Source organism: Accipiter gentilis, chromosome 16 (genome assembly GCF_929443795.1).
Source record: "Accipiter gentilis chromosome 16, bAccGen1.1, whole genome shotgun sequence".
NCBI lineage: Eukaryota > Metazoa > Chordata > Aves > Accipitriformes > Accipitridae > Astur > Astur gentilis.
The window spans coordinates 14784992-14809975 of NC_064895.1; the positions used below are offsets into that span (position 1 = coordinate 14784992).

General features: G+C 48.0%; 1 protein-coding gene across 5 annotated transcripts in view; it reads left to right on the top strand.

Moving 5' to 3' along the window:
• The first annotated feature begins 1534 nt into the window (after positions 1 to 1534).
• The window catches only part of HPCAL1 (hippocalcin like 1), a 66003-nt gene continuing 42553 nt past the window's right edge, over positions 1535 to 24984 (top strand). For 2 of the 5 annotated variants that reach the window (XM_049818801.1, XM_049818798.1), the window contains exons 1-2: positions 1535 to 1605; positions 18028 to 18074. The gene's annotated coding sequence lies outside the window, so the exon portion shown is untranslated. Of the gene's footprint in view, positions 1606 to 2131; positions 2299 to 2340; positions 2565 to 18027; positions 18075 to 24984 lie in introns of those variants that run through there. The other 3 variants (XM_049818803.1, XM_049818799.1, XM_049818800.1) reach the window with 2 other exon arrangements.

A 24984-nucleotide genomic window follows, 5' to 3' on the forward strand; every position in this document is an offset into this window, starting at 1 on the left:
TCTCTGCATCAATGTATTCAGTTTCAGCGTATTCAAGCTTTGCAGTACATGTGAAAGGTTTGGTTGGTGGTAGTGGTGGTTTGTTTGTTTGGTTTGGGGTTTTTTTTTCTGCCCTTATAAAAATCGGTTGGACTTTGTGCAGAGATAAGCTTTGAAAAACTGCTGCTTTGGATTTTTCTGTTTGTTCCTGCCCCCCCTTGCCTCCCAAGGTTTGACGCTAATCTTTAAGTATCTTTTTCCTGGTGTGGCCTTGATTTCAGCTCTATTCAGTTCTTATCTCAGGACTGCACTGAATGTACTCCCTTAGTCTCCTATAAGGGGAGGCAGACTGAAAGCTACCGATAAGGCACAGTGGCAACTACATTAAATTCTCCATATATTTTCAACTTAAAAATGTGCTGGATAGGAGCTGGGCAGGAGGGGGCAAAAAATATCCTAAGGGGAAGATTCGCCTCTCTGTCTGTGCTGCGGGCCATATTTCTGAGCCACGCTTCCAATGACCTCCCTCAGGAAGAAGATTAGCATCAGTCCCTAAATCCCCTCCATTTTGTGATGGGGTACGCTGGTAGGCAGTGCAAGTTCATGTCTGGCACAGAACGGCGAGCGCCCGTCTCCAGCCAGGTGAGGCTGCACCCACCCACGGACTCGGCTGACGGTACCGAATTCACCTGCACCGAATTCACCTGTACCGCTATCGGCCTTGCTGGGGGGCACTGCTGGGATGGGGGGCGGGGGGCGGCACTTCGGGGGCAGGGGGGGTGGACAAGCATCGCCCTGCTCAGCAGGGAAGCGTGCGGCGTGTCGGAGGCTGCCGCGCTCCCCTCCGGCGGCCGCTCCGGAGCTGCCACCGTCCCCCCCCCGCGCACCGAAAACTTGCCACCCCCTCCAGCCGTGCTGGAGATGCGCGCAGGGCCCGGTGTGAGCTGGTGCCGCGGGAGTCCTGCTCCGTCCTTTCCTTATTTGCTTCGGGGTTTACAAAAACAAAAAGGAAAAAAAACCCCAACCCGAAAAATCCAAACTTTTTTCCACCCCCCCTCCCCCTCCCCACGTTGCCGGTGCGGGTCGGGCAGGCATCCCCCCCACCTCCGCGGGTGCGCAGCTCCGCGGAGCCGCCTCTCCGCGCTGCCCCACCGGCCCCGCACTTCCTGCCCGCCGCCGCCGGCGGCCCCGGCCCCAGCCCCGGCCCGGGTAGGCGGGCAGGGCGATACCAAGTGGCCCGTCTCGGCGGGAGCGCCGGCGGCGAGCGGGCCTCCCCTACGCGGGGCGGCCGCGGAGCAGCGGCGCGCTGCGCTCCGCCCCCCCCCCCCCCCCCGGCGCGCCCGCCGCCCCGCCGGGGAAGTTGAGCTCCGTCCCTCGCTCTCCCTGGTCCCTCGGCGACCGCTCCTTCCTCCCCCTCCCTCCAATGCGCCTCCCGCTCATTTCCTCTTTTCCTCCCCGCTCGCCGCCGCTCCGCAGGCGCGCGGCTCGACCGGGCGCCGCCGCGGAGTTGTAGCTCCCAGGAAGCCGCCGCCGCCGCCCCCCCCCCCCCCCGGCACCCCCACCCCTCCCCGCCGGGCAGCCGCCGCCGCTTCCAGGGCCGCCGCGGGACCCCGCTCCGCCAGCCGGGTAAGGGGCTGGGGCTGCCCCCGCTGCCGCCCGCGGAAACTTCGGCGGGGCTGCGGGAGAGCCGCGCTGCCCTCTCCTGCCGCGGGGACTGTAGAAGGGGGAGATGGGGGGGGGGGGGCTTTCCAGCTTTTGGAGGGGGGAGTGTGTGTATTTTCAGGGAGCGAGGGTTGGAAACATCCCGGCTGGATTGCGGGCGCGCATCTTTTTACACCCCCCCCCCCCCCCCCCCCCCCCCGCCGTGGAGCGGAGCGGACGCCCCCTTGGCCGTCGGGGGATGCGGAGCGGATCCCCCCGGTCCCGGCCCCGGCCTCGGCCTCGCCGCGGTGGGGCTGCGGTGGCAGCGCCCGCCTCGCCCCGAGCGTGGGCAGCGCTGGCGTGTTCCCCTGCCCTGCGGAAAGAATGTGTACGTACGTATTCGTGTGTGTTTGTCCGTGCTTGTGTCTGTATACCCGTACGTGTATGTACGCGCGTGTGCGCACACACGCAGCGCGCGTGTGTTTGTGGGGTGTGTGCGAGTCTCGCCCGATGATGGAAGGAGTTACACAGCTCAGCTTTCGGGTGGTTAATGGTTTACCCGGCGAAGTTCCCGCCGCGTGAATGTTGCAGGGCGCTTTGAGTCAACTCCTCCAGCTCCGGACCTCCTATTTGCCACCTTCCCAAACGGCCGCTAAAAAAGGCTGGCCTTTGCCTCTGGTGAGTAGGCTTATTTGGCCGTCTCCTCCCCCGGGAGATGTCTGCGGGCCGCGCTGGAGGCCAGATGGCTGCGGCCGAGGTCCCCCCGGTCCCCTGAACCCGGGGCGAGGGGGGACACCCTGCTCCTGGGAGGTCGTGGCAGCGAAGGCGTCTGGCAGCCGTGGTTTGCATCGGGCTGCCGGGGGGGACCTGCCGGAGCGCAATAGCTGCCGGAATATTGGGAACCGCGAGAAAGAGGGAATAAAACAGGGCAAGTGTGTTTACAAGTAAGTTCCCATGCAAATAAGTTTCTGCTCGGTTCGGGAAAAGGTCGCGTAGTGCATCATCTGGAATGAAAGGTTCGCTGAGAAAAACAGCTGGGTGTTCTGGAGGTCTGCGTCTCCTGCTCGCAGCTGGGTAGTTTGTGCCTTTAGGACAGAATCCTGAGTTTTTTCACAGGAGTACTTACAGGCAAGCACTGGAACTGAGCGTTAGCCTGTAATCCCATTCACAAGTGAAAATCTGGTAGGGAGATCAGATTTTTTCTTGGGGGGGGGGGGGGGGGAGAAAGGAGGAATCAATTACTCCCCAAAATATTCCGCAGTTTTCCCACTAGGAGCCATTTGTTGTGGTTTCGCGTTCAAAAGCTCTTCTTGTCTGAGGTGAAACTCGAGCAAAGATCAGGGGGCTATTTCAGCAGCCCACTGGTGTGATAACGCTGTCCTAAGTGGGGTCCCACCACCATCATGGGGTGCTTCCCGCGGCAGCTGGGGAGCAGAACCGGCAAGGAGCCCGTGTGGGGCCCTGCCTGCTCCGGACCTGAATATCCACCTCGCTGCTGGTGCCCCGACTCTTCTCAGGTGCTTGGATCGGGAGCCCTTTGATTCAGGCGAAAGGATCTTACAGCTGTGTATGTTTGATTTCATCGAGCGTGGTGAGGCTGGGGGGGGGGGGGGGGGGGAAGGGAGATAATCTCCCCACATCTTCCCTTAGGTTACAGGGGGAGATGCTGGGCAGCCAGCAAGGCAGGCATCGCCTCTTCCTGACACCTATTTTCTGCTTTTCTTTGTTTCTTGCCTTAAACTTAGGGTCTCCCTGTGTAGAGATGGAAGTGTAGGAAACTAGGAGGGGAAAAAAAGCGCATGCTGCTATACAGTGGCTGTTGCAACGCTGGCAGCAGCTCTGCTGAGGAGTCAGCTATGCTGGCAAAAAAAGTGCTTTTTGTTGGCATAGTTTAGTCCATTCAGGGACTTGCAACGGTGAGAGGAGTTCTGCCAGCTGCAGGAGTGGCGTTTGCTCTTGCAGCTGGATGCTTGCACCGGCAGGACCTTGTGTAAGTGTAGGCAAACCTTTTGAGTTCTCAAATGAGGCTGTCGCAGGTGATGCTTTCTTCGCTGTGTGTCGCAGCTGGCACCGTGGTACCTCGTTCTGCCACCCAAGCTCATGGGCATGGCAATAACATGGGCCAGTTGTCGGGAGCTGATGATAGAGATTACTTTGTAGCCTAAGCAACATTAAACTTGGATTATGACTCTGGAAAAAAACAAAGGGGCAAAAAAAAAAGAAAGCATGCGATCTGTGATTAGAAATGGTTGCAATTAAAAATACTCGTGCAACATGTTTTGGTTTTGTTTTTCCCCCAAGCAAGACAATATTCTTTTGAGTGTTGATTACTTTGACGTGAGGCAAGAATGCTGGTAGACCAAGGGGGCAATCTGAATTAAAATTCTATATTTTTTTTCTTTTCTTGTTTTTAGTGATGTGAGACTGTAAGGAATGAGGTTGCGCTGTCTGTGTATGCAAGATGCACTGATACTCATGGGAAGAGGATCTCCCACTTTTCCAAAGAGCTGCTGGTCTTTCCTTCAAGCATGACTTTTAGGTTAGATTCAATAACAAATGCAATATGTTTTCCAGTGAATGGAAGAAAAACAGGCTTTTTTTTTTAAAATGTGTTTTTCCTCATGTACCTGGGATGCTTCCCATAATGTCTGTACGTGGGATCAGTTTCTTTGTTCGTTGTCTGTATTAGAAAATAGTCTGTGTGCAACTTCTGCATCTTCATGGAGCTTAACTCGGACTGAAGTTAAATTTCTTTTGGCAAGAGGTGATTTATCTGAGTTCGTATTGACTGTATTACTGTATTGTGTGGGATCCTGCCCATGGATTGTGGAAGGATTTGCTCTTGCAAAATTGTTGGGTTTTAGCTTTAATGAGCAGAAAATGTTTTAAATCAATGCCTGAAATCTCCGTTGTTCCAATAATCCTCTACCATCCTGAGAGTATAACAAATGCAAACGCTTATCTTCATCAGCCTTTTGCTATATAAAAGCTTTCATGGGTCGGTTGTGTTTTGCTAATCTGCTAATTAACCTATTGATTTCTGCATTTCTTGACTTCTTCAGATAAATATCTTATTCCTATTGTCACACCGGGATAGCAAAGTAATTGTGAATCCTTAAACAATGGGGGCAAATGCTCCATGAAGGAGCTCCTTACCTTATCTTACCTTGCCTCCGTGAAGCTTTCAGTGGATAGGAGAGAACATTCTTCAGCTGAACCTCCTGGAAATGTGACCTTTCTAGAAGTTCAGGGTTCTGTTGCTTAATGACTAGGAGACCATAGGATTGACTGCGGGATGAATTATGCATTCTCCTGGCACTGATTGCACTGGAATTAGAAGGCAGGAGCTGGGAGGGCCGGATGCATGTTGTAATCCAAGAAATATTGCAGCTCTTCTGGACTGCATTGCATGAAATACGCCTGTATTATTTTTAAGAAACACTGCTTATAATTTGCACAGTAGGTTTGTAGATAGCTGTGAATAACCAGGGTGGAAGAGATGGCAGTGGTACTCTGACTGTTTCAGTGTCTCTTGTCTTGTAGGTGTGTATCTTTTTAAAGTCAAAGAAAGCAGCAGGTACTTTAAGGAGTTCTCCCTGGTGATCTGTGTTAGCTGAGATACTGTGGAAACCCGTGCCGGCAGCATTCTGTGCAAAAGATGCCAACTACAACCTGGTCAGCTTTTCTCTTCTCTTGCATGCCACATGTTTCCCGATGATCGAACTGCCAGTATCAAGCGACGCAATCTACTCGAAATCTGGCTGGGGAAAAAACCCCAGCAACGAAACTTAGACATAGCTATAGTTACATACAGTTCATGCACCAGCCTTTGAGACCTCTGCCAGTTCTTTTTTGGTGACTTCTACAAATATATTTTAGCCTTGTTTTCTTTTTCTGCCCTCTTTTTCAAGGGAGATCAGGCTGCCTAAATGGGAAAGGGTGCAGCTGAATAAATGCATGCTCAACAACTGGGGAAAAAAAGGGATGCTTGCTATTATTTCATTTGCTGCAATCTTAATGTTTTCTGAGAGGTGTTCTGAGCCGATGATATCCCTTTAAATATCCACCTAGGTTGGAAAACACTGGATTTGGGTGACAGGGACACCTGGAGGCTTCCAAAGGTGGAAGGCATGGCATGTACCTACAGAGATGCTTGCGGAAAACGAGGCGTACTGAGATCCTGACATGCTTGCCAAGAGCAACGACTAAACTTGGGCAGCTGGTTTAGCAATTAAATTATGTTTTTGTTTTGGACAATGGGTTTATCATAATGAATTAACCATTGGACTAGTCAGAGTGGCAGAAGGGTTTGTTTTTGATTCCCCAACCATGCAGCATGCCAGCATCGGGAGCGTACTTCCCACCAGTGGAAGTGCAAGAAGCATTTCATACTGAGTGCCCCGGGGAGAGGGAGCACGCACGTGTGTCTTCTGGTGCGCAACCCCAAAATTCTTGTAATTTCTTGAAAATGCAAGCATGTGATGGATGGTATGGCTTGGGCATGGGATAAGGAGATACATCTTGCTGATGCTTGAAAGTTGGCACGTGGCTCATACAAAGTCATTTTAAAATAGGCGGGGGTGGCGGCAGCGGTGGGAGGAGGGAGGAAAAGAAATGCCTTCGGAGGGCCAGGAGCTAGCTTGTGGGTGTGCTTCTCATTCACCTCTGCTCCGCACAGACTAGCATGTCTGTGCAGAAGGGATGGTTTCCCTTGCTTGGAGGTAGCAGGATTTTTTTTCAGGTTTGTTTTTTTTCTTTCTAAAGGGCATTGTGCACAGGATGCTCTGTTCTTGGCAGCTTGCCAGTGGTGTGAGGGGAGAAGGCTCGCTGCTTTTGGTTGTGCTGCAGATAGCCACCATCGAAGCCAGTTAGCATTTGCGGGGCAATCCTTTCCTTCTCCTCTTCAGTGAAGCTTTTTTTTTTTTTTTTTTTTTTTAGAAGGTAAATGGTGTTTCTCCAAAGACATGGCTTTGTCTTTCTTAAAACTTATCTGGGGAGAAGCAGACTTTCCTTTGAAGGATGAGTTGGGGCTGGTTGATGAGAGCTGCTTGCTGTGAGAGGAGAGTGGGAATTACAAGGGACGATGTTGTGAATGCATAACCATTAGCACCAACTTTAATTATGAAATGTGTGTTCAAAAGAAAGTGAGCGTACTTTGCCATGTTTAGGAAAGGTCCTAGAAGCAACACCTGTTAAATATGTTAGAATATGTTTGAAAATCCTGTATCCCCTTCACTATTGCTGAAGGGAAGGCAGCAGCTTGAAACTTAGGTTTGGGAGCACAGGCCTGGCAGGAGCTACCCAGCCGGTGAGTATCGCAGGCAGCTGCCTTTCATAGTCCTCTGCAGAGTGGTCAAAGCATTGTTCTGGAACAAGCTGGGGCATCTGCTGTTCCTTCCAGTTTCCAATTCGAGTTTCTCCTTCAGTGGTCAATACCTGTGTGTCTTGCGTCACACCTCCCAGTCTTCTCCCTGGTGTCTGCCCTCCTAAAGCTTTTGTACCGAGAGAGCTGGAATTGCTGCGTGGAGGAGAGGGGAGAAGAAAGCAGGCTCAGCATAAAAGGCCCTCTGTGATGAGACACTACTTTGATTTTTGCTGGGCTGCGTTTTATTGCTCTTGAGCTTGTGTATGTCAGCTTTGCTTCAGAGGAATTCTGGGGGGCTTTCCAGACAATGGGTGCTCCTGTGTGTAGGATTTTATTAAAGGAGGAACTTATGCAAAATAAAACAGGGGTTGGAAATGCAGGTATTTGACAGTCACCTTTTTGTGACCAGTCTCTGTAAGCCAGAACCATTTAAATGGGAATGAGCACATCCCTGTGTCCAGCCTCTGTTCTGGCTTTGTGCAATAAAGCCCAGATGGTTACATCCAGCAGAGGGTGGCAGGCCAAGCCTGTCCCTGGTGTAAGAAGCCTGATTCCCCCAAATCTCATGACAAATGATTCACCTTGGCTTAGGTTTGACGTGGAGCAAGACCACTGAAACCAGTTGTGGGAGACCATTTCAGTTGGCTCCCTTGTTGGTAGCTCATTGGCTGCGGGAGGGGTTGCTGGGTGCTGTACCCTCAGTGATGGCTGTGGCCCCTTCTCAGGTTGTCAGGACAGGAGTTTGGTCACTGCACGTGTGCCTGTCCCCGCAGGGAGCACAGTGTGAGCCTGGGGATGCTGTGCTCCTCCGTGCCAGGCTCGTCCCAGGAGCAGCGGCTTTGCCTGGGCCAGTCACGAGTTCTTCTAGGGTTGTCAGAAGATGTATCAGAAGATTTTATTTTTTTTTTAAATGGAAATTGGATTTAATTCCAGCTGAAGCTAATTGGAGCTGTGGTAATGGTCTGAAAGCAAATGAGAATGAGCTCTGTAGGCTGCAGCCACAACTTTCTATTCTGCTGGTGTCATGCTTCTTAAAATGTCATTCATTCCTAAATCTGGCCCTAAAGCTACTCAGACCTGTGTTTTTCTCGGGAGATATGCAAAGTGAGGGAAGACCATCCTTCATTTTTAATTCATCCTCTAGCCTTCCTCTTGCGTCTCCTTAAGTATGCCCTGAACCTGCAGGCTGACTTGCCGGGGCAGGCTTGTCCCCGTGGGAAACGTCCTGACCCTGGTGGCACTTTGCAAGGGAGCAAAGAGTCTGTCTTGCCCTGTTCGGATCGCGAACGGCCCTCCAAAGCAGCTTGTGGTTGCAGGAGGAGGGATCTGTGACTCCAGTAACATCTCCCTGCCAGCCAAGAGAAGAGTCTTTACAGGAGAGAATCCCATTGCCAACACCTGCTGAGGTACTGCTGGATCCTCCAGCGTGGAGAACCGAAGCGATTGCTGTGCCTGTCACAGGAGGGGGTCTCTCTTCTGACAAAATGGCTTACTGCATGTGATCTGAGCTTCTCAGCTGCACCAACTGTGATTTCTCCTGTCTCAGATCTCCTGGTGTTTGCCCATGTCTTTCATCACCCCTGATGGGGACTGTCGGCAGGCTGTTTGCAAGGTGTGTGCTGCAGCTTTCCAGAAGTCCTGTCCCTTAAGTGAGGCAAGCTGTTACGAACCGATAGCACCAGAAACAAGTGAATTTACTGAGCGCTCGTTTTTATGGGTTGAGCGCATAAGGCATGCTTTGGAAGTGAAGGTGCCCTTGGTGGCTGTTTCCAGAGCTCCGGCTTGTTGCAGGACATGTTCAAGGATCTTCTTCCTCAGCAGTTGGCTTAGCCATCATCTTCTGGGGACTGGGAGCTTCACAGCCAGGCATTGGCTAGTCCCATTGGTGGTGGGACATTTTGAGTTAGCTGCATCTTGTTGCCAAGCTTTGCTTTCAGATGCTTGGTGCCCATGTCTGGTGCTAGGGTCTTGTATGCCTCGTTAATGGGCTTAGTGGCTTCTTAGGCTTGGTAGGGAGGCATATTTCTGGCAAAAATGCTCTGCGTTGCTTTCTCAGTTTCATAAAAGCATTGCAAAAACATTTTGGGGGAAGTTTTTAATATTCTTGAGCTGTACGCATGCAAAAGACTGGGCTGACTATTGAAGATTAATGCCTGTGCAGGGGCTTGTAATGAGCGTGCCTCCTGGTGTAACAGTCATTAGACAGAAAGATGAACTGTTGGTAGCTTTTAAATATCACAAGGTGTACAGTGTTGTGCCTTCTGCTCTCCATGTGAGCATGCTCGCTGTCCCATGCCCAGTGTTTGGGTGAGCTCTGACCGGCAGAGGACGTGCAGGTGCTGGGGCAGAGCGGTGCCGCAGGCTGAACTCCTCGGGGCAGGGCACGGCTGCCACCTCCATCTGTGACAGCGTTTTAGACATCCCCGTGCCAGGTTCTGTGGCTCTGGCCGGAGCTGGCATGACGCAAGATTTGCGGGATGCCCATTCGCCGCCGCTTGTTTTCTCTCCTCCACCAGCTCACCCTGCTGTCCACGTCGAGCTGCGGAGATGCCAGGCTCCTGCTTCCTGTTATTGGCCTCCGTTTAAACCCATTTCTTAATGTCAGTCAGAGTGGAACGTGAGGATAAAATCCCTAACTGGAGCAGCAACAACAGTGGTAGATCCCAAAACGTAGACTTCAAGGCGGTCACCTGCCAGTCTTCTCCAGGAGCCTGGTTTCACGCAGGTCGTGGCTCCCACCGCGTACAAAGAGGAAGGGACTTCCCGCACTGTCACCCGAGTGTCCGTGTGGCTCCAGAGGAGGGGTTCACCTGGCGGTGCTTCAGGCAGCCCTGCTGCTGGCTGAACCCCATCTCCACGTCTCCCGGTTGTGCCGGGACAGCCCGTGCCAAGGAAAGCCGCAGGCTGCGGCAGGGCTGCCTGAGGGGAAGCGACAGCCTGTCCTGGCAGAGCAGGGAAGACCCATCAGCCTGGAAAAATCTTTGTCACCTGAGGTTGATATTTTACAGCCTCTAAAGCTGTGATTGATGGGTGCAGGAAGTTTTGCTCTTAACATTGCTTTTCCAGCTCTCTGGAGGTTAACGAGACACTGGTGTATCTGGTTTTTGCTTTGCTTTCAAGGTAGTTTTCCCCTTGTAATTATAAAGATGAGAATGTAAATTTTTTTAAATGAATGAATGATCTGCCCAGGAGCACTAGTTTGCGATACATTCAATTTAAATGCAGCTGCATATTCCGTAGCTGGAGTGATTTTATGTAGCGTGAAAGAGCCTCAATATGCAGAGAGGGTTAAGGTTATATGAGGCACCTTGGTTGTGCCATAACAGCATTTATCACTGTAATTTGGTTTTTGAATAAATTTAGGCTTCATTCAGTCCCTGGAAAGTTTTTGAACTCTTTCAACTGCTGCTCTGTTGTGTCCCTCCACCTGGTATCTTAGCTGCTACAAATTTGCAGTCTGCTTTAATAAAAGGCAGTTGACACTACGTCCTGCCTAGCTGCTTGGCAAATCTTATTTTAGCAGATACCTCCCTTCCCATGACCTTCCTTATTCATTCCATCCCTCCCAAATCTTTATTGTGTAACTTGAATCCAATGTTTAGTTTAGAGCATCCTGTGAAGTAGGGAAATGCAACTGAAAAGGAGACTAAAAAGGGGAAGAAAGAAACTTCCTGGACAATGAATGTGTAATGACATAATTTAGTTAATTGTATTGGAAAAAAATTTAAAAGAGGAAATAGAGTAAATAACTGGCACTGTTCTGTCCCCAACTGCCTGTAGAATTTTTAACTGTAGGCTGATCGCTTGTGTGCAAGTCAGACCAGGCAGTATGTGGCATTTGTCAATAGTCTTTTGGGGGGGAAAAAAACGAGCATCAAAGCAACTCTGCAGTTCAGTAAGGGAAAAATATTTAAGTGAAAATAATTCAGCTTGTTCTGACAATTTAAATTAGATTAAATAAAATGTAATGCATTTAGTCGGCAGATTCTTTGAATTTCCATACCTTCCTTTCCTTCTTTCATGCGCACGCAGCTTCTAGGGGAGTTTAGTGCAGTGTGTGAGCTTATACAGCTTGCTTTGGCAATCGGTTCCGTGATAACATCAACTTACCCAGCGTGGCTTCTAGTCTTAGCCCCAGTGCTGTCCTGAAAAATCAGCCTCTGCTTACCCTTGAATTTGTAAAGCTTTCTTACCCTGTTGTGATTTCCTTTTAGTTGCTTTTGTGGAACCCAAGTTTGGGGTGTGTTTAATAAGCCAAATAGCTTTGCTTGTATAAAACTGTGCTAAGGAATGCAGACAGTAATTACTCATTGAATTGGGCAGAGGAGATGTCTGTACATCTTCCTCACCCCCCTGAAGCAGGGCATCACGGCATGGTCACCCTCGGTGGCCAAAAGTTATCGTCCCGCTTTTGAGAGGTTCTGTTAGCAGGAGGGATTGGGGCCAAAACTGACATGTAATGCAGAAATGCAGTCTGCAGCTTTGGGTTGAAGTAAGAAAAACTCTTCCAAAGCCAGGGGAATCGCATCTGCCTCCACTGAGATGCATCTGTGGTGGTGTAGCGCATGATGTATTTCATGATAAGCTTTGTTGGCATGCGGGTTTCTCCTTTGCACTGGCTTCTTTTGTTTTCCATTGGTTTCCCTGTTGCTCCCCTGAATCTGGCAGGGATAACTGTTTGTGTTATGATAGCATCAGCCAGAGATAAGATTCTTGTACTGCACACTTCAGGTTGTTCTTCAGTCAATGGTTTAACCACTACATTGCAGCTGTGTTCAATAAATAAGCCTTAGGGGATGCTCAGAGTAGGGTTTTTGGAGATGTGGAACAACAGTTACTTACTGTGGACCTAATCTTCTACTAATTTAGGTCCAAGCTTTTCAGATTGTACTCCAAGTGTTTCTGTGCTGGAAAGAGAGCAATGGAGATATGCAGGGCAGCATAAAGTGTTTCCTAAAATCCCACAGTAAAAACCGAGGGGACAGATGTGTTCATTTGATTGGATTTCTGTGACTCCTATGAACCCAACTCTGACATCTCCCGGCCAAGGCATGACGTTCCTGCTTGGGTAGGAGCACGAGTCACAAACACTTTTCTAGGCAGAAGAGTAGGTCTCTTACTCGGAGAGTTTACATTTAAGCACCCAGGTAAACATCTTGTCCCGCTCTCAGGGCTTGTTGACTTATCTGATAGACCTGAGTGCCAAGGGAAACCGAAGGAAAACAACCTTCTGCCAGGACAGATACTACACCTCCACCCCCACAACACCCAGCAGTCCCACTCTCCATGCTTTGTTTATTTTTGTTGGTGTTTTTTTTTAATGCTGCAATATCCACCATTCTTTGTTCTGTCTTCTCTGCTGAGAGGTGGACCTGGCTTTGCATTTCACCTCAGTGTTTACAGCTTAAATTCACCAAGCAGTGTCAGGGTGGCTTTGTAGCAGGTGTAGGTACCAGTGGTGCTGCAACAAGCTGCAGGTTGCAAAAATTTGTGTTGGAAGGTTGTCCAAATAAACTGCAGAGGGAGAGTTGGACACCTTCTGAAAATGCAGGCTGCTTTACAGCACGGGAAATCAAAGTAGCCTGGGAGCCTGTTCAGTCTGTTCAGTCAGTAAGTGCAGAAGGTGCTCCAAATAAGCAAACACGGCCTCCAAGGAATGTTTTGAACTCCTCCCTGTTGCCATTTCCTGATCCGGTCAGTGCTTGGTGTTCTCTTTGTGCTCTGGCAGCCACCTGGTTGCAGTCATCCCTGTGAGAAGTGGTGCTTCGCTATGGTGACTGCCGGACACTGTCATTGAGAGGTTTGGGGCTGTGTGACCATCTCACTGCATACGTCCACTTTGATGCGTCCAAGATTCACTGTTGTTGTGGTTGTGGTGATAGCTGGAAGCAGGTATCTCCTGTCTTACCAGAGCTGATGCACTTGTGGCTTGGCTGAGGGCCTGGGGCTTGAGGGAGTGACATTCAGTCTCTGACTTGTTCCTGGGGAGGCTGCAGGGTCTCGGTACATCAGCTTCCCATTGCAATGGTTGGATTGTAATACATTTCTGGGGGTGTTGTAAGCACGTTTCTTGGGTGAAATGGTAACAGGAGAGGTGCCACTAGGAGTATCCAAGGCAGAGGAAGGAGGGGCAGCAGTTTATTCTGTTGACACAACAGAAGTCTCTCTCAGCAGTACCAGCCCCTCAGGACATGCGCCCCCCTGAAGTGTATCTGCACCACAGCCATAGCAGGGTATTGAGGAGAACACTTGAATTACCTTTTACGTTAGCCAGGGTCTAAATCTCGAGTTGTAGCACCCTGGAGCTCAGTATGGGCTGGAAAACCTGCCTGGGAACCGAGGGAAGTGATCCTGCACCGGGCTGCGGTGGCCTCTGGGCTCGCTGAGCCGTGCTGAGCAGTGTAAATGGTCCCTGGGACTTAGGAAGGTTGGCCATGAGCTTGGGTACTGACAGTCCTGTGACGGACAGCGTGAACTGACCAACGCCTCTTCTGGGACGTAGGGGCCTTAAAGAAAACAAACCGGGAAGGATAGAGTCCTCTGAGAGTTTCCTTGCACTGTGGGTTGAATTATATGTCCAGGTGGGACCTCTCAGAGTTGCTGGGTGGGCTCCGAGCGTGGTGGCTTATGGGCCTGGTGTGAAAGGTGAGGAGGAGAAAGGGGGGCAGAGGTGAGTGGGAAGAGACAGTGCTGTGGAGGAAGGGGTGGACGGGCACGCTCCAGAGCAGTTTGTCAGCCAGAATGAGTGCTGGCACGGCTACACGGGCAGTCTGGGTGCATCCCCAAGCATGTGTAGAAGTGCAACAGCCAAAGGGGGGGTGCAGTGGCAGGTGATGAGCTGGCTGGCTGGGGGGGACTGGAGAGAAATTTGAATAGAATAGTTCAGTTGGAAGGGACCTACAACGATCATCTAGCACAACTGCATTGCAGGTGACAGGACAATTAGTTTGGCTGTCCGTGGACTATTGCTACCCACATGTAAAGGGGACTGCAAAATTGTATGTCCTACAAGCCCTCACCAGCTTGCATTTGCAAGAAAAAAAAGAAGAAAACAACACATTTTTATAAAATAGCAGTCTAGTTGAAAACCAAATTGCAAATAAGGGAGAGCAGAGACTTCATGTAGTGCTGGGAGTTATCTCCACTGCTGCCTGAGGTGTTTGCAGGCAGGTCACACTATCCACAAACATAGCAGCATTAATAACAGTATTGATTTGTCTTAATGCAGTTATGAAAGCTGAACCTTGGAGGTGTGGGAGGGCCTTACTGGTAATCAGCATTGAGATTGATCAAGGATAGTATCAGCCAAAGAGGAACAAATGGAGGCTAGAACAGGGTAGGGTAAAATGGCACCCATTAAAGAAAAGTGCCCACAATGCTTGAGGCTTCTCTATCATGTGGAAAGAAATCTACTTAATATATGTCGTCCATGACTTGAAGCAAAGGAATGGGGTTAAAATCTCTTTGGAAAACGAGACAAAAGAAAAATAAAGGTGTCTGCAGTAGTTTTGGTGCAAGCTAAGGCAGGTCCGAGGATGCTGCAGGACGTAGCAGAGCTGCAGTGCCTGCGGGGGAGGCAGGGGTGGGTGATGCATGACCATCAGGAGGGAGTTTTACCCTTGCTAGATGGGTCAAAGTGTGGTGTGGAAAAAAAAAACATTTGTCACCTTGGTTTCTCCAGTCCATCAATGAAGCTCTTTTCTCAGGAGGATCTTTACAAATGATTCTTTGGAGCAGACTCCTCCTTAAGCTTTTTGCTAGCAGCTCTGAAAATAGTAGATTGATGCACTCGCCTCTTCCTGCCCAGCCTCCAAAAGTTACTGACATCTCTTCCTTTAATTCTGCTTTGTAATTGAATTTCTGCCATAAGTTGCTTCTGCTAATTCAATTATACTTTACTTTTAACTGGCAGTGGATTTAAATACTTCATGTGCTGTTAACATGGAGATTAACATGTGCTGTCTGGTTACCCTCTACTTCATCAGGTTGGAGCAAAGGTTTTGTATGATTATAAGAATTTAAGTAGCCATTTCTTTTTTTCCTGAAAGTCTTTTGGGATGCCAGAATCTAGCCAAGGACTGGGAAATGCCAGTTTATGTTATTTTGAACATGTAAATATGGCCAAATAATCTTGCACTATTCTGTAAGGTTTGTTGAATGGGGAAGGCACAACAATTTTGTACCAGCGACACAGAAGAGAAATCGGAAGAGCTTCTGGGTTGTTTCCTGTTTTGCCATTGGCGTGGTTCAATCCTTACCTTGCCTTTTCATTGGGTTTCATTGGGCTGGCAGCTTGGAGAGATAACATCCATCCCGTTATAAAATGAGAGTACTAGGTTTTCTTTCTAAAAAGATGTTGAAGCTAAAATGACTTGTTTAAATGCTTGTATTGCTGCCAGGTTGCAACATTTGTGAGTGCCTGCCGAGGATCTCAAGAGTAGTAAAAAATTTCATGGAGTCTTGGATCATCCTTTCTGTGAGCAGAAGACTGATGTAGTTAACATCTGTACTGACAAGGGAAGATACAAGGATAAAATAAGAAAAGAACCACTTAGAGGGTGCTCTCTTAAGGGTTTTTCTCTTTTTCTTTAGTTTTTCTTCCAGGTTCTCTGGGCCTTAGGGAAGGATCTGTTTAAAACAACCCCCCAGATGTTGGGAGGACACATGCGGCAGGGTTGGTCCAGTAAAAGCTGGTCAACCAGCACCACTAGTGATCAGGGATGGGGGCACCTGCAGGGGTGGCTGCTGACCCCATGGCAGGGTGGGATGCCCTGACCTCACCTCCATGACGCTTGTCTCGCTCTCGTGATTTATAGAAGGAGCTGGATTTCAGCTGGCTGCTTGACTTTGGTTCTTTTCAATTTCTTCTGGGTGATTATTTCTAAAAACCTGTGGAGAATTTGTGAGGTTTCCATAACAATGAAAAAGCAAAAAATATAGTGCTAAATTTTTTGAAACGGAGGAGATGGAATTGCAGTACAGTCAGTCTGACTTTTATTACAGTATTTGCCTGGAAGTTAATAAATTATTTCCCACCTAGGCATCTTCTGGGTGCTTATAAGTAACAGTTAGCACGGATTAGGCCAGAACAAATCATGTCAGACATCCTAATTTCCTTCTACAGCAGGGTAACACATCTTGTGGATAGAAGGAGGACAGATGATATGATGTACTTCAATCCTAGTTAGGTTTTTGGCACTGTTTTGATGTTCTCAGAAGCTAGGGGAAAGGAATTTTGGTGAAACTTTTGCCTTATGGATGGTGCAATGTAGGTTTGCTAACCATGCTCCAGGCTTAGCTCCAGTATGTCGTCAAGCTCAGAAGTATTGTGTGGATATTTCCAGAGGCGGACTCTGTCGCTTGGGTCATTGTAATTGATGCATTCGATACAGTACTGGTTCAGACTCAACAGGTGACACCAAACTAGGGGAGGTTACAAGCACTTGGGAGGAGGGATTAGATTTTCAAATAGCTTTGGATAAAGCCAGAAAATTAGCTTGGAGGGTGATCATTCACACCCCAAAGTGTTAATGTGGGCTTGCAGTTACCTCTGGTGAATGAGTTGGCTGTACAGACTACCTGGGGGTGGTTGGAGGGGCTCTGCTGGAAAATGTCTTGGGATTGTGGTGGGTCATACACCACTTTGCCAGCATCATCCTGCCCCAACAGCAGCAGACGCAGTCTTCCGTAAACAGGAAGATGGACTTATTGTGCCATCTGTTGCATTCCTGGTGCTTTGGTATCTCTGGAGTACTGGAGCCAGCGTGATCTGGAGCCCACTGCATGTGGGGGAAGACATGGAGAAAATGAGAGAGGCCAGCGGGAATCTGAAGAACAGGACCCAAGAGGAGGGATGGGAAGGAGTGGGGTGTTTGGTCTGGAGAGAAGGTGAAAGATCAGCACAATGGGTTTGCAGTGTCTGGAAGACTGCTGTGGGGGGAGAAACATGAAGCCTCTGCCCCATGTCTGTGGGTTTGGGGCAAGTGGTAACGAGTTTGAATGGTATCACAAAAGGAAGAAACTCCTACTTGTAGGGATGGTGAAGTGTTGAAGGAGAGTGTTGGGAGGCTTTGGTAATGTCTGGGATCTCTGTGGCTGGGGTTTTGTGTTGGGCAGACCAAATATGTGGGTTAGGGGTGGGCTAGAGGCACCTGGGAGTAGGGTCCCCAACCCAATGGGATTTTGTTTGCAGACATTATGGGGTTACTGGGTCAGGCAAGGGTCTGGCAGGAAAGAATTTGGTGTGGTGAGGCTGGAGGAGATGAATGCTTCCCAGCCATGCCTGGCCTGGGTGGTGGGGGAAATCGTGGTCCGCTTTGTGGGAGGGTGGGAATCGGACCAAGTCTCATGTTTTCGATTTTCTAATCCACAGATTTTGAGAGATTAGGAATCACAGGAGCAGGTGAGCTTGCTGATGGTGCTTTTATCTGTGACTCCTTAAGTGTTGATGAACCCTCAGGATTCATGGCTGGCAGATGCTGAAGGGATGCAAATTATTATACTCCGATTTCTTGAGAAGCATGCTTAGCGGAAAGAGAAGTGATTTCTAACCTTTCAGAGCAATGCTTAATGGCTTCAGAAAACTTGAAACTGGCTCTCATACTTCTTTTTCTCCTGTTTTTAGATCTTGGCATAGTAATATTTTGAGATATAAGACAAGCAAGCCTTCTGGATCTGAACTTGATACTTGCTTATTTTGAAAGATGAGTTTTACAAAAAACATTTGAAGTAGGAAGGGTAATTTCAGCAGATTTTCAAATGCCAGAAGAATTTGCTGTCTGAATTGGAGAGAAATCTGCATTTTTCAACATGGGAGCTGTTTTCTATTTCAGGAGAAATAATAAAATGCAAATGCAGGCAACAAAGTTGTTTCTCAGTGTAGGGTGAGAACTGGAGCAAGTTTTTTGCATGTTTTGACTGATTCTGATTTCTTTTTCAGTTGGGAAAATTGGTTTTTACAGGTGAGGCCAAAAAGTGGGAAGGTTGTCACTTACAAGAAAGCTGTAATGTAAAGTATGTTTCATTTGTGTCTTCTCCTCCAGGCAATCGAGCCCTGTGGACTTTCTCTGAAGAAGTTCCAAGGCAGGTGGTGAGTACTTTCCAGAGCCTGCTCCTTTCAAGGCACTCTTTAAATTAGTAATAGAAAAATTAAATTAGTAATAGAAACTACAAGTGTTGGTTTTTGTTCTGCATTGGGTGCAGAAGTTTGCATTTGCTGAGATTGTGGCACGGTTTAATTTTAAAGCTGGCAGGACTAGTCTTTTAGTAGGGGTTTGGCATCAAAATGTTAAGCTTTACCTTTGCACCATAATGGATTTCCTGAGACTCGATTAGTGAAATAATGTTATATTTTTAAAAATATTTGACTTCAGGGAAAATCTGTACAAATTATGCTGTATTTTTCACTAAAAGCCTACACAGTCCAGTGGGACAAAGTGTTTTCTGTGTCAGAGAGCAATCCTAGGGGTTTTTTTCCCTTCTGTTCTATCTGACTGTATTAATCTAAAGGAATTCAACTTCCAGAGGGTTAAATGAGCTGCATAACTCACACTAATCTCTGCTGCGTGTGACTGATTTTGTCCTGCCTGCACCCAAGACTTCCATGTATTTCATTTGCATGCACTTCATTGTGTCCTTATTTATAAGTAAGCGAAATATTAAATTGGTAAAGGGCTGCAGGAGGATGAGATTGCTAAGAAATGCTGATGTTGTGGCTTTGCAGCCAGAGAGCCACCTCTTACACTGATGTAAATCAGTGCAATTTCTTTTCCTCTGGTGGAGCTGATCTCTTCCCATGAATGCCAGCCAGGACTCTGCTCTGTAGCACCCTTTCCTGTTTGTTTTTGTTGTTTCTAGAGAAATATGTACCCTGTTTCCTCTTTCAATTCTAGATGTCTTTCCAATGAAATTAACCAAATTATATCATTACCCATTAATTGCTCAGGAAGTTTGTTCTTTAGTTGCATTTCCCTAGTGCACAGGATACAAGCTATTAGAGCTCTTGTGTGTTCAGACTAACTAATGAACTACAGCTGAATGTCCCAAACCTCTAATGGACTTCTCTATCTTTCATATCAATCTGTTTTCCATAGATAAGGTGCCTTTTGATACAGATGGTCCCAGGTTGATCTGAAGTGTCTGTACAGCTAGAATGTAGCCACCTGTACTTGTTTCTTGTTGGGGCAGGGGAGAATGCTGGGGTTTGGTGTGTTGTACTGTGCTTGTGTCCACCTTAAATATGCGTTAATTTTGGCCAGAATATGCTTCTTTAACATTTAAAAGGGTCTTATTTAATGCCCCTTAAATGTATTTGGCAACAATTATATCTTTCATTGATGAAAACATCCCCTACTTAATAAACAGTGTTATCCATGTTTTCTGTATAAGGGGAGCTAATTTAACCCCAGACAGTTCTTCTGACTAAGGCTTATATCTGTAACCCATGAGTCTTACAAGGCCAAAATAAGAATCCTGTGTGCCTTTTGCCAAAATGCTCTTGTGAGTAATAGCTTATGAACCCTTCTTCTTCCCCAGCCCTGCAGCTACGATTGGATCTGTATTATAAACCTGCAAGCTGTTTGTACTGATAATTGCTATATTGGGACCTGAATCATCAGTTGATCTTTTTGAGATGTTGAAAGATGAATCAAGCTCTCTTTTCCTGAGGGCAGAGAGGAGTATGGGGTTGGTGACTGTAATACCATGTGTGTAAAGACCAGGCAATTTTAAACTGTCAGTTTAAATTGTACTTACGATTGGATTTTTTTTAATGTTGTTTCAGGTAACACCTGAATAGGTTATAAATAAAAAAACCCTTCTTAATACTCCAGACTGTGCTTGCCATAGTTAATGTTTCTTTCTCCTGGGTAGTTGCTTTGGGTAGCACTTTCAAAAGCATGAGGGTCCTGTGGCCTTTCAGGGAAACTTGGGCTCCTGATGCAGTTTTGCAAACAGAATTCAGAGGTGTTGGGTGTTTATAGATCGCATTTTTGCTGCATTAATAGTCTCTATCCCTCTTTGCCTGTTCAAATTCAGGCGTGTCCTTTGTTCCAATTTGGGAATATAGATGATCTGTACCAGTACGAAGGTACATCTCCAAAGTGTAACACTTTATGTATGGAGCCTTAATGGTGGTCTGGCTGTGTCAGTTCATATTTAACGTATAGTAAGAGACAGACCTGAAGGCAGACCAGTGCTGAGCCAGTTGGGCATTTTCCAAAATGTCATGTGTGGCCAGTGGCATATGGGTGGCTTCAGAGCAAAGTATAGCATTGTGAAAACAAAATATTTATGAAAGTGCCTGAAAGTAGCTTGAATTTTACCCCAGCGGAGCACACCTGGAAGTGAGCGTGCTGGCCATGGAAGGGGGAACAGGCACTTGTGTGCTCTCCTGACAGGGTACCGGGGGCTCTGATGGAGCAAGCTGCTTACCTGTGTTTCTGCCTGTAAGCACATAAGCAGCTCTGGGGAGCCAGACAGACGATGGGAGACGCGCCCACCTCAGGGCCGCCCTTGGCAGGATGGCTGAATCGGCAACCGGGCTGGGGTCTCCTGTGCCTCGGCATGTTTCGGGGTGCTGCTGCGGTGGTTGTGCTGGGAGGTTGGGGATGTGATGTGGGTGTGAGGGCCATCTCGGTCCCAGGTGCGATGCAGCAGGGCCACAGCGGTGGCATCACTGCAGCCTCTCTGCTGTTTTGGAGGAGCGCGTGAGTGGCTGCGACCTATGGCATGGAAGGCAGAGGATGGGACATGAAATGGCGTGAACAACAGCAGAAACTGCCTGTCTCTTGCACGGACATGGGGTTCTGTGGCTGAAACAGGCCTCCTCGCTTCTCTGGTCCAGAGCTGGTGTGCATCAATGCGACATCCAGGGCTTGAATTTTGAAGTGAAACTTCTTGCAGCCAAACTGTCTTTGAGAAACATTTTATTTTTAAACTGAAAGCTGAGCTGAAATCTACGCAGCCTTTGTTTTTGAGGGAAGGTGGCTCCCCTTGAATGGGAGGTTGCATGGAGTACTGGAGGGTTGGGCTCCTAGAGGTACCTGAGGACCACCTGCGGCTCGACACAGAAATCAAGGAATGCTCTTGCTCTTGGTGCTGGGACGTTTTTGGAAATACTCCTGTGCATAGAGTGAGGCTGTAGAAACCTCCCATGGTCTGGCTCTGGGACCTTTTCCATCAGTAGGACATCCCCCCTCACTGGGATGTCCTCATCCCTGGGTCTCCGTGCCTCCTGGCATGGCTCCTCCTCTGCTGCCCCTGCCAGCATCTCCCTGGCTTCCCCACAGCCCACCCATGTCCCCATATCCAGGATCCCATGCGGTTGCCCTCCCTGTGAGCATCCAGTCTCTGCGGGGAGGAAAAACCAGCAGCAGAGCCGTGATGAGCACCGGGGTGGAGGAGGAGGAGGAGGAGGGAGGGAGCAGGCAAGACAAGGGGGAATTGGAGGCTGTTTTCCCCCATCCCTGGGTATCCTCTGTGCTACAGCCTTGGAAAACTCCCTGGTTTGAGGATTCAAATCCTGTTGGGGAAAGGGAGACCTTTCAGTGCTATTACCTTTTCCTGCTACCTTTCCCCACAGTCTGCTAAAACCCTCTGGAGGAAGCTGTGAGGGCTGTATGTCTGCCATACATACAACTATACCGCGGGGGTGGGAGTGCAATTAATTGGAAAGTGTGTCTTAAAAAAGAACAAATGGGGGGAGCACAACAGCAAATGAAGTACCTTGTGTGAGTGGCTTATGTAATGAAGTAATTAAGAAGAATTTATTATGTTTTAATATGGCACTAATCAAAGCTTGCATTTTTCCTTCTTACCACCTTTAAAAATTGCTATTTGAGTCTGTCTTCTATATTTTCATTATAAATAGGTTTTATTAGTATTTTCACTGTTGAGGCTTTTCTATGTGTTGCACGTTTGCTTTCTGTATATGCTGTTTGCTCATTCAAAGATATTAAGAAGAAAAACAGAATGAATGTGCAACATTGCTGTTCATCCGTGTTTGTTTTTATGAATGAATCTTCTGCCTGGGTGCATACAGGCTTTGGGATTGCTTACTTTTCCAAAACTTCTAAAATTCAAACTTTTTCATTAATTTTTTACTGTAATAGGAAAAATTTAAAAGCAGCCGTTGCTTTTAAAAATATAAGTTCCTAGCCAAGATTTCCAAGCTGGAAGACAGTGGGGTACCAGGTTTGGATTATTCTGTAATAGCGCTGTTTCCCCTGTTGTGTACTGTGCCTCCTACAAACACCACGTGCCTTCTGCATTTTGCATAGATGTTGCTATATGGCATGAAAAAGGAGTGTCTCCTAATGCAAGTATCTCATGTTGATTCACTGCTATACTACTGTTCATCCTCTAATAGCGTGGGATTACAAAGCATTATCATGCTCAGTTTGACTCAGGTAGTGCTATTTTTATTTAAGCTGTATTAAGGTATCATTGTGAATCTTTGGTCTTGCAGCATGGGGGTAATACGATTTGCTATTTCTATAAAAAATCAACATGGCTGTACAAATCCTGTCTATAGCAAGAGCTGCAAAGATTAGTCATGAGCTCAACACTTTTTTTTTTCCCCTTTCTTCTACAGGGAGTCGTTAATTTTTTCATTTTCATGTGACCTCCATCATGTTGGCCAGGCTTGGAATAAAATAAGAGGGTGCCTTGGCTTATGGTCAGGGACTTGGTACTTGCTGGGAGAAGCGTTGGCGTAAGCAGGGGGCTTTGGTGTAAGAGGGCAGAGGGTTTGGGGATGCTCTGTGGAGTTACCTGGGTAGCCACTGAGGGAGTGCAGTGGTTTTCATCCATCTGAGCCCTTGTGGGGTCATCTAATTGAAGCAAATGCTACCTCCCATGGGCATCATACCAGCACTCATGTCCCTCCACCTCACTGACTTCTATATCAGGCCCTGCCCCTCTTAGTTATAAAGAATGTGGTAATTTGGTGCGGATGCTTTTCTTGCTCCTCTCTTCCTTATCACCCTGCAGCAGCTTGGTGCCCTGATAAAGCAAAAATAAATGTACACCCTAGGGTTGAGGTTGGCTGAGGGGTTCAGTCAGAGATATCTACAGACAGCATGTCTGTCTGGCTGGGTGCCTGCGGGTTGGACAGACTGCCAGCTGTTGTGTTTCGGGGGGGGAATGCAATGAGAAGTGAGGTGTGATTTTCCTCAATTGGGACAAATGCGAAAGTGATCAAAATTAGTTTCTTTTGCAATGGGTCTCAGAGGATTTACCACTAAAAGTCAGCATGGTTTGGTTTTAGCTGTTTAGCTACTGCTCCCCCCTTTCTGGGGAGCGCAGTAGGAGGGACATCGCCTACCCTTAAACTTCTCACCCCCAGGATTTGCTGGGATGGGGCTGCTCCAGAGCAGGGGATGCAGCACTGTCTCTTTGGGGGAGTTTCTGGGCATCCTTCTGGCCTTCATCCGCATTTGGAAGGAGAGGTGATGGTTGATGGGAGAAGAGGAGTGGTGATGAAGCGGCTCAACGTGGGCGGTGTCCTGGGCTCCGTATCCCGGGGCGGCCTGGCTGGCGAGCAGCTTAATTGCTCTAATTGGCTTGTGGCACCCAAAGGCACTGGGATCCTGTCAGGAACGCTGCCACGAGCAGCCGCGGCTGTCTCAAGTGTGGTCTCCACTTGTGCAAGTATGAACATGCATGGTGACACATGGGGCCTCAGCCTACTAAAAAATGTGAATGAGCATCTCCATCCCCTTCAAGCCTTCATTTGAAATGAAATAGACATTTAACGATGGGAATTTTCACAGCTTTCTCCTTAATTACCAGGAATACAGAATAACTTCCAATAACTACTTGACTTCTACCTGACAGAAGAAAAGCCAGTGGTAGTGGCTGGATGCTCCACAGTTGTGAGCAGCCAGGATGTCCATTGAAGGGATGAGAAGATGCTGTCGGTTTGCCAGTGCAGCACCACAGCTGGCTTCTTGCAAAGGCTTTCAGTCCTCCTCCCTGCTGATCACGAGCTGTTGAGTTAGGTATGGAAATCAGCTGAAGTTTGAACTCCATTAATGCCATTTAGGGTAGAGGAACATAAATTGTCAATTTTTCCATAATAAAATATATGAATAATTTTGACATGGGATGCATGCTGGGTTTGAGAGTAGCCAGGCTTGAAGGCAGGGAAAAATTTCTGAATATTAATTTAAAGGTTTTTTTGAAGTGAAGGCTGAAAAACCCATCCTATTTTGAGGGTTTTGACCTACCTAATGTGTTTGTTTTTTTTTTAAAAAAAACACTACCTCTCATTTATTATACCCCCTTTTATGCTTAATGTTTATTTTAGCTGTATTTAAGTGTTTTGGTAGCAAAGTTAACCATTTAACTAGTTAACCACTTGCAGACTTTCAGGTCTGAGCATTTTGCTGCAGCTTTGTTGATGCATTCCTGCTGTGGCCAGGGGCTTGGGCTCCATTGCTTTGTAACAGGTTTGTTTGGTGGGCTTCGTGTGGGGCTTTTTTTGGGGGGTGGGGTGTCATGTTTGTGTGTCCCATCCCGTCCCCCCCCAACACCACCAAGTGTTGCATCTATATCTACCGTTGTGTCCAGACATTGCCCTCCTCCTGCATGGCGTTCTGGTGAAGTGCCAGTGGAGCATCAGTGGAGTGGGTGGGGGGTACAAGCTGGTTTTTGTGTGAGCAAAGGGTCTGAGCTAAGCCAGACAATTTTGTTTCCTTCTCCCTAAGCATTTGGTATTTATAAATACTGCCTTGAGTTACCAGAAAATCTTGTCTCTTAGCAATCAAAATCCCAATTGCTCCCTTCCAGAGAGCTGCCCTGCATCACCAGGGGAAGCAGATGTGGCCATCAGACCCTTGTCTAGATTTTGTTGTTGTCTGGGATGAAGCATCAGGATCTGCAGTTGGACTAGATGATCATTGTTGGTCCCTTCCAACTGAACTATTCTATTCAAGTGCAGACAGGATTGGAGAGCTGGAAGAGGACTGGGCTGTAGGTCCCAGCTGGTATCTTTGTTG